Raw genomic sequence first — 8697 nt, 5'->3', positions numbered from 1 at the left:
AAACCTAATTACACACTGCATATATAATTAGAGATATATTACAGGTGGAGTGGATGAGCAGAGCTGCTGTAAATGTTCTGCAGGTCTGATGTTGTGCTCTTCTCTGCCCCCCTCTCCAGAGTCAGTGCTAGTCTTTCTTATCAGTTTATTGAGAAGCTGGGCTCCAGCAGAACACAGTGCAGGAGGGAACACTTCCCACAGCAGACTGATAGAGTGACTGCAGCCGGCTGCACACACTGAAAGAGCTGAACCGCTGTTCTATACACACTGTCCGTGTTATCAGTTCAGCTGGACTCTGACTGTTGTTCAGGTGGACTGCCTCTTATTCTCTGGACTGAACTCTCTCTGTATACTCCTCCTGCATGGTCAAATGGCCTCTTATCCCCTTCTTTTATATAATTTTATTATACTAATTGTCACCCATTTTCTCTCAATTTAGCTAGGCCAATTGTCCCACCAATTCAGCTGCTACTCAGCTGTATATCCCCCATCACAAGTGATGCCACAACACAAGAAGGGTGGCACAAGACTAGCACATTTGAAGTCAGGCTCCGCCTCTTTTTGAACTGCTGCTAAGTATCATCACCCTAAGAGTGATGAGGGGAAAGTGCGCCACCTACTCACCCAGCGAGAGCAGAGACAAGCTGCATGATTGGGATTCGAGTGATCTCTCGATCATAGTGGATGATGCAGAAATACCTATTTAAAAGCAATAGAGCACAACTGAGTGCTAGTTCACATGGGTGAACCCTGACACTACACAGTAACAAACTGCCCTCTAGTAATATCAATATCTTCAGGGTTCTTGGATAAGATGAGAAAAAACATCTTTGTTACTCTTAAATCTATTTTATTGATCCGGATGGAAAACACAAGCCATTATACATGCAACATTATTTGGTCAACCGGCCTCTTATACCCCTGTTTTTATCATTTTTATTTCTAAATTCTCCTATTGTCTCCCAATTTAGCTACACCAATTGTCTTATCCATTTAGCTGCTACTCAGCTGTATATCCCCCATCACTAGTGATGCCACAACACAAGAAGGGTAGCACAAGACTAGCACATGTGAAGTCAGACTCCGCCTCTTTTTGAACCGCTGCTGATGCAGCATTGCCGAGTAGCATCACAGTGCACTCGGAGGAAAGTGCAGCGACTCGGTTCTGATACCTCAGCTCACAGACGCCTTGTCAGCTAAGAGTGATCAGGGGAAAGAGCGCCATCTACTGTACCCACCCAGAGAGAGCAGAGACAAGCTGCATGATCGGGATTGAGTGATCACTCGATCAAAGTGGCAGCGCTGTAGACTATTGGGCCACTTGGTGCCCCCTCTTATCCCCATCTTGACTTTAACTAAACTGACTTGTAGGAAAGGAACTGTGGAACTGTGCATGATAAATACAATACCAAATGATCAGCCATAACATTAACACCACCTTCTTGTTTCTACACTCAATGACTCGGTGATCTCATCGTCTCCACTGATGAAATACGAGCTATTTGTGACACTTTACACTCCAGTCTATAGTCCACCAACAACATCCTGAGTGGGGTCCTGAGTATTAAAGAACAGTAATATTTTATTTGGGAGAAATAATGATAATCAGTGTCCTAAAACAGCCATTCTTGCAGCATCTAATATATTTATTCCAAAACAGAGTGGTCTAATCAAAAGGTTGGACACACCTGTTTTAATTCAGTATGTTTTCTTTCGTTTTATGATTTTTGATATTCTAAATTTAATATTGAAGACTATATTTAAGCTATATACAGAAACATGCAGAAATTGTGTTAAAAACAGAATATGTTTTATATATGATTTTTCTAAGTATCACATTTATCTTTGTGGACAGATCTGCACACTGCACACATTTTAATCTCAGTGTCTTCATGAGGAAGAGTCACCTGGAATAAGTTTTTTTTCAGCATCTTGAAGGAAGGAGTTCCTGGAGGTGCTGAACAATAGTTCACATCTATCAGGTTTATATCAGGGGATTAATGTGGAGGACTAACGCTTTATTACTGTTTACTAAACACAAAATTACATATGTGTCCCTTAATTGTTTTCAAGTCTTTAATATTAATCTACAATGTAGAAAATCAATTAAATAAAGAAATAAAGAAAAATATAAAAGTCAGCATCAGTGTAGAGTATATGCAGCATTGGCTCGGTCTGTGTTCAGAGGCTGACAGTAGGCCTGTGTGGGAGGATGAAGGCATTGTTTCTGAGTTTCTGTTCTGATCTTTCTGATTGTGCACAGCTGTGGGGTTTTTAGAGTTCTTTACTGTTCTTTTAGATTCTGTGCTGAAGTTTCAAATGCTACAGCCATCAATCCAGTTAAACTACTGCGTTTAACTGGATTAGTGCATTTACTACTCTCACTTCATAGTCCGATTACTGCAGAACATTGGTCAGTAACATCGGTCAGTAATCTGATCAGCATGTTTACGTGAACTTGGGAAATCAGACTTTGAATGAGTATGTAATCAGATTTTTGCAGATTTTTGCTTTGCGACCAGCCAATAAACTCACAGTGAACATCACGTAAAACCCGAAACTGCAATATAATCATACATCAACTAGAAGATGCAGATTATTTAAACCTTTATTATTTAAAATAAATATTTTAGCTGTGTTAAACACATCACTTATTTCCACTACTATGGTCTGTTTTTACGCATTCGCGGACTACGACATCCCAGAATATTCTGGTTGAGAGACTACATGCACTTTACATGTGCCAAGAAATTGGCAATACAATACATATTGCGATACAGCTGTTTGTGATTCAATATCTCAATATATTGTGATACTGTACACAAAGCAATATATTGTGATTGGTTAAATCTAATTATAGAAAAATAAAAATAAAAACAGTCATTTTATAAAATCTGAATAAAATAAAAGTTTACTTTTCTTATCCAGTCAGAACACAACACTGCCATCTAGTGGCTGTGGTCTAAACAAGGCACAAAATGAACCACTGTCTGACACCAATCTTTACAGGTAAACTATTAATAAAAAAAATCAGGCTGTGTTTAAAAAAAAAAATGATACAGTACTGCAAAACAAAATATTGCAATACTTCGATATGTCAATACTTTCTTACACCTCTAAGTGTGAGTGCATGAAAAAGAGAAGGAGAAAGAGAAGGACGAGCAGCACCGGAACTTTCTGTCATTCTCACAGCAGGGAGACATTCACTGCTTCGTTCTCCATTCCTTCTATTTTTTCCTTCCTTTTTTGATTGACTGTCTCATTTGCCTAATTCTCGTTAAGGCATTCAGGTGTGCTGGCTGGTGTGATAGAAGAGTTCAATAATGCATGAAAACTGGAGCTGCAGTGTGTGAGGAGCACGCTGGGCAAGCAGGTTCACACACACACATACACACACACACACACACACACACACACACACAGACAGAAAGTCATGAGGCCAGCAGGACTTGGAGAAAGTGCACACACACACACACACACACACACACACATTTACATTGGTTTTGTGTGGCAGCGGGCATTAATGCATGTGCCCTCTACTCAGCTGGTCGCATATGGGTACATACAGTACACTAACACCAATCGACAAGAAAACCTCCAAAAATGTCCTAAAAACCTCCTAACCTTTCAATAAAAGTTAATATAAAAAGATTGGATTTTTTAAAATAATTCAATACTAATTTTACCCAATTTTCTTCAAAATTTGAAAAGCCAGTTACCCAATCCATTTCCATACGAACCCCCCTTTCACTAGTAATGTCCCCAACACTAGGAAGGCAAGGACCAGCACATGCCTCTTCCGAAGTCTGACCACAGACTCCGCCCCTTTTCAACTTCTGCAATACTGCAGCATCACTAGCCATTCAGTGCACTTGGAGGAAAGCCCCAGATCCCCAGCTCTGATACATCAGCTAACAGATGCCTGTGTTGAACAACATCACAGTGGGAGTGATGATAGAAGAGAACGCCACCTACTGTACCCACCCATAGAGAGAATGGCCACCTGTGCTCTCTCGGACTCCGGCTGCTGCTGGAGAAGAAGCATGATCTGAGATTCGAACCTGCGATCCTCAGATCAGTTCTGGATCATTTCTATTGGTCTGTTCTCCATAAGTTAGTTCAATGTGAAGAACAACTGCCAAAAAAAAACCCCAAAAAATTGGATTCTCGGTTTTGTGTGACAGTAATGTTGATAGCTACAAATAATAAAAGACTAAAATAATACCAGAGGTTGAAAAGTGATGTAAAACCATCACTTTTTCAAATTTTTATATCAACACTATTAGTACCATATATTTCTCAATATAAGGTGCACCGTATTATAAGGTGCACTATCAATGAACATCTATTTTCTGGTTTATTTTATTAAATAATTCGCATCAGATTATAAGCCGCATTAAGCGACACTAGTAAGGAAATGGGATATCACCATATTTTCCTACTAATTCAGCCCGTCTTGCCGCTGGAAGTAAAATGAGCTTGTTTTTTCCCCGGTAAACATGCAGAATACAGTCCAATATACTTGCCTCTGAATGGCGAAAGAGTTAGCACTGCGGTTAGCGGCTAATGCTAATGCTGCTGTACCCAGCCTTAGTGCTAAAGAAACTTTACTGAAACTGCTTTATAACACTGTACTTCAACAGAGCGGCTTTACTGCTCCTTAATACCTGATTGATATAATTTATACATAAGGTACACCATATTATAAGGGGCACTGTTGATGTTTGGGAAAATTAAAAGATTTTAGAAGCGCCTTATAGTGAAATCACATGCAATGCAGAATGCAGATGCACACGCAGTGTTTTCAGCTCAGTTTCTTCTGGGAAAATTACATCTACTGCTTCCAGGCCCTGAATAAATCACTGATTAAAAGGAACATAACCAACATCGCTGCTGAAATGAGCTTCATGTACACTGTTGCAGCTTGTTCTGATGGTTCAGGCCTCTAAACAAAACTTTTTACAGTAAATTTGCTGAGGCTGGGTGCTGTGTGACACATTACATCTCCCTCACACTGTTCTTTTATTACGTTTAGATTATCTCTGAATTACCGGCTCTGTCTCACACAAAGCTCCTAAAGCGCATTAGTGCCTACACGTACCCGCCGACAGGATAAGCATTTTGCCATGTCATGTTTTAAATGAAGATATAAAGCTGTAAACAAACTGAAGAAAGCACAATCAAAGGCTAAAACAATGGTGCTCTAACTCCCTGCTTCAGCCATGAAAGCGCTCATAACATAGACATAAAAAAGTGCGGCATTTTAGCACATATGTATTAGGGGTGGGCGATATGGCCCTAAAGTAATATCACAATATTTTAAAATACTGAACATTTTTGAATTCATTTCAAGAATATAATACTGCAAAAAATCTGTAAACATTTATCTATTTTGTAAAAACAGTAATTTAGTAACAAAGTTAATGTAATGATGTACCAAAATAAATGATTTGGTATATGTAACATAAAAATAATGTAACAAAAATATCTAATGAATTTTTAAATATTTTTTAAAATGTTGATTTTATTGTGAACAATAATATTGCACACCCCTTATACACACTGGCATGCCAAAAGTCATGGTAGCCATGAAGCATGATGTAATTTTACCCTGCTGCCAGATTTAAATGTTGTGAGGAGCTATCTTGTGTCATGTATGTACCAGAAATACACCAAAGAAGACTAATATAAATTTACTAAAAATAAGACGTCTTGTTTAAACAATCACCGTAGACCCAACAAATAAATTATTAAATTAGTTGTCAACTATTTTATGTCATACTATGTCATAGGTCATACTATTAATAACGCACTCTTTGTATGTAATATTTAAACAAAAAAATAGGGGCCAAGTGCTCCAGCCGGTTAAGCGCTGATACTATGATCGGACAATGGTTCGAACCCCAGTTTGCAGTTTGCCATCAGCTGCTGGAGCCCTGAGAGAGCACAATTGACCTTGCTCTTTCTGAGTGGGTCAGCACGAGGCACTTGTAAGCTGATATATCGGAAAACCTAGTCGCTGAGTCTTCCACCGAGTGGGCTGTGATGCTACTCAGCAATGCTTCATCAGTAGCAGTTAAAAATAAGGCGGAGTCTGACTTCACATGTATCGGAGGAGGCCTGTGCTAGTCTTCACCCTCCTTGTGTTGCGCCATCACAAGTGATGGGGTGGGGGGGGCAGCTAAATAAGAGGGACAATTGGCCTAGCTAAATTGGGAGAAAAAATGTGCTAAACAATAGGGCTGGCCCGAATAGCGTTTTTTGAGCTCCGGATATTCGGCACTGATTCGAAGCGAATATTCGAATATTCGTTTTTAAAAAAAGAGGTAAAAAAAAAAAAAAAAAGCAAATCACGGCCCCTTTAATCCACTGAAAAATGTTCAATTTGCTCTGACCGACGAGACATATTCACCCCGGATTTTTGGTGTTTTTATCCCGGATTTTTGTGTTTTCACCCCATATTTTTTCTGTTTTTAGCCCAGATTTCTTTGTGTTTTCATCCCGGAATTTCTGCTGCCCCACACCGCGGCTTATCCGCTGCGTAAGCAGGCTAGGAGGCTGCTGCTGCACGGTTTCTCCGCTGCGCAAGCCAGCCCAGTAAATTGCTGTTTGTGTTTTCACACTTAGGTTATTTGCTTAAAAAAACAAACAAAAAAAACGTTTGTTCAGGAAGTATTTTATATTCTTAAACATTGTTAATTATATTAGAGGACAGTCATTGTAAACTGTACTTGGTCTATTTCGGTTAAAGGATTGTGCAGGGCATATTACTGATTTTGTATTTTTGCACTTGGGCTATAAGCTCAATATTAAATATTTCGTTTGCTTAGAAATTATTTTATATTTTTAAACCATTTTAAATTATATTAGATAAGAGGAAATTCGTTCAGACATAATTTTTGTAGGCCAGGCTTTTGTAACCGATTTAGCCCCTACTGTTGCCACATTACCCCTTACGTTTTATTATATAAATCAGTTTCGAAGAGCCTGCATTTTTTTATCATGTATAATAGAGGTCTGCGCGAGACTGATTTTTAAACCCACTCTTCCACGCTCCCGCGTTTCTGTCTCGTTACCGTGCCGCAAAAAAATTGCTTCTTTTAATCCCGCGCCCGTCCGCCACATACACATTTCTGCCGCTCCCGCCCCACGTTCCTAATATAAATTAAATAAACTACATTTAATGCTTCAAATTTACTTATATATTTATTAAAACAGCAGCGCTGAATAGTGTGGTCCCGTTCCTTACCCCAGTCCAAACACCATCGGTGTGTGCGTGTGTGTGTCGGTCCATCCTGCGCGTTGAGAGTTTTCTTTAGGTTTTTTTTTTTTTTACAATTATTACAGTTTTCTTAACTATTTATTAATTTGCTCCCGCATCGTCTGGATTAAACTCCCACTCCAGCCAATAACAGTTCAGTTCTGTCCCGCGCGCAAGATATTCTGACGGGACCCGCGAGAACAGAAGTGGTTAGAGTGAAAAAAACGAATATCCGAATACCAAAATTAAAAACCGAATACCTACTCAACGAACGAATATCCGAATACCCGAATATTCGGGTCCAGCCCTACTAAACAATATATTGTGCATCCCTACTTCATGGTTTTAGAGTCTCCACAGAACACAGAAACTGCATCCAGTGAGGAACCCAGGACCCCAGTGATGGGAGGCAAACATGTTAACCACTAAGCCACCGTGCCACACAAAAAGCCATGTGTGTCATGTCACATTTCAAAACCGACACGTCAAACAGTAAACAAACTAAAGAAGCACAAGCTAAGGCCAAAACTACAGTGTTCTGCCTCCTGCTTCAGCCATGAAAGGCTCTATTTTTTCCTGAGGCAAGAAAAAAAAAAAAAACATTACATTTATTTTCCCATTCATTATCAGTCTCTCTCTCTCTTTCTCTTTCTGAAATTGTGTGCTCAGGACTCCCCTGCTCCCAGGTTCTCAGATGAGTGACATATTCAGGACGAGTGAATTGACCTTTCTAGCATTCTAACAAAGCCATCCATTAGGACAGGTCAATTTACTGCTGGATGCAGACAATTTGGTACGAGACCCCATTTCTGTAAGGTCAGCGCAACTAGAAAATGTGTTCAAATATATATTTATATGTATTTTTTATAGTCCCTCGTGTCTGCGCTCAGCCATTTAAACGTGTTTCCCCGTTCTTCTTTTCTTTCTCGAAGCCGCTGTTGTTAAGCCTTGAACTACACTAAGTGGCTGATGTGAATAGAAATCACCAGAAAGCACGGCTCCTTTCATAGCTCTGAACGCTCTCCGCCAATGCTGCGAACACAACACAGACATCAGTGATGGAGAAAAGCGCTTTGATTTACTCCAAATAAACCACCTACGGTAGCACTGCCACACATATGCACACACATTCATCACTCATACTTAATGTCATTCACAACAACCTAGTACAATATGCATGAATAGACATTGCTTATTCAAGCCAAAGCATTCAACAACAGACTGCTCAAAACAAGTGTTCAGTAAAACTATGGCCGTGTGAACTGTTACTATTGTTGTTACTATTGTTGTTATGGTTTATCCTTGTGTTTTTGGACATCACTATTTAGCCAAATTCCTGTGGAAACACCACAATAGAAATCACCTGGTTTACCATAACGAAAACCTGGCAGCATTTAGCAACCACTTAGCATTTACCTCAGCATTCACCTGGAATA

General features: G+C 39.5%; 1 protein-coding gene across 1 annotated transcript in view; it reads right to left on the bottom strand.

Annotated features, from left to right (window-relative positions):
• The window catches only part of galntl6 (polypeptide N-acetylgalactosaminyltransferase like 6), a 313700-nt gene that overhangs the window by 10737 nt on the left and 294266 nt on the right, over window positions 1–8697 (bottom strand). The window lies entirely within an intron of this gene.

The sequence above is a fragment of the Astyanax mexicanus genome, chromosome 7, assembly GCF_023375975.1.
Source record: "Astyanax mexicanus isolate ESR-SI-001 chromosome 7, AstMex3_surface, whole genome shotgun sequence".
Taxonomy (NCBI): Eukaryota; Metazoa; Chordata; class Actinopteri; order Characiformes; family Acestrorhamphidae; genus Astyanax; species Astyanax mexicanus.
Note: the sequence above shows the minus strand (reverse complement) of the source record. Positions and strands in the feature narration are given on the sequence as shown.